This window comes from Kryptolebias marmoratus, linkage group LG11, assembly GCF_001649575.2.
Source record: "Kryptolebias marmoratus isolate JLee-2015 linkage group LG11, ASM164957v2, whole genome shotgun sequence".
Classification (NCBI taxonomy): Eukaryota; Metazoa; Chordata; class Actinopteri; order Cyprinodontiformes; family Rivulidae; genus Kryptolebias; species Kryptolebias marmoratus.
The window spans coordinates 4,663,967-4,665,229 of NC_051440.1; the positions used below are offsets into that span (position 1 = coordinate 4,663,967).

Genomic DNA, 1,263 nt, shown 5'->3' on the forward strand with positions numbered 1-1,263 from the left:
CACCTTGTGTACGCAGCGCTCATGGTGCGTTTAAAGACGGCTCGGAAAAACACATCCCCACATGTTAACAACGAATTAAACAATTGCAACGGCTGGAAAAAGTGCGGGGGATATAGGGCATACATAAGGGAAGTGGGGGACATACCCCGGTTATGCCTTTGCTTGGGGGTGCTACGGGGGTGCTATGACTTTTCCAGGGGGAGCTACAGCACCCCCTAGCGCCCCCCTGGCGCCGCCAGTGAATGTAATTGTGTCCAGTATGTGTCTTATAAATGAGTAAGGACAGGGATTTGAACCCAAGCGCACAATGCAGCCTCCTCATCATCTAAGTTATTTAGCTTAAGTCGTAAAACAACAGTTAGTCATATGCTAATACACTTATGAGAAGTTTTAGTGCACCTTAGGGTTAGGATTACAAAATGGGAAAGTTCTTACATGGGTTTGATAGCAGCAAAGGGAATTAGCATAAATAGTGGTGCACTTGCTTAACTTACAAGAAGTGGCAGGATCAGTTCTCCTGTTTGCTACAAGTCTTGCCTAGTTTTTAACACGAAGAAAGCAAATTCCTTCCTCACCAGCTGACATTACAACACAAACCTGTAAAATTTATACAGCCTACAGTAAAGTTTTAACAGGAACTTAACATCTAATATGATCAAATGAACCCTTTTAATGTTGGTTGGTAAAAACGGTTAATTTGATGTGTCCCTAAATGTGTCTATTTTACTGTTGGGTTTTAAATAAACTCTTTTTTTCTGCACTGAAAGTGTCCAACTAGTCCTGTCTCGGTACCGTTATGGTAACAACTGCTGTACTCACACTAGTGTACAAAAGGCACTGTGTCGTATGTTGAGCATCCTGTGTCATACAATAGTTGTTGTAGACAGAAGTATATTCAGTGTTTACAGTAATTAGAACAATGATTGTCTAGCTTAAAATGAAAAGGTATCCTAAAATCCGTTCTTCCACGGTGTGAAAACAAGGACAGCCCTGAACAATGATCCAAGAGAGAACCCAATCCCATTTCTGTAAGCTTTAATGAAGCAAGAGCACTTCGAACATTGTATGGAAGGAATGACTTGATGTTTTGCAGTTCTGAAGACATCCACTTTTATCAGAACTTGTTTCTAAAGTCAGCAAAGAGCTATCGATGAGAATGGGATTCGAACCCATGCGTGCAGAGCACAATGGATTAGCAGTCCATCGCCTTAACCACTCGGCCAAAGATGGGGCAAAAGGGACTGCTAGGGGGGGGGGGGGGGG

General features: G+C 42.7%; 1 non-coding gene across 1 annotated transcript; it reads right to left on the reverse strand.

Moving 5' to 3' along the window:
• Positions 1–1,145: 1,145 nt before the first annotated feature.
• trnas-gcu lies at positions 1,146–1,228 on the reverse strand. The gene has a single exon. It is a non-coding gene; the product is annotated as a tRNA-Ser (tRNA).
• Positions 1,229–1,263: the final 35 nt, after the last annotated feature.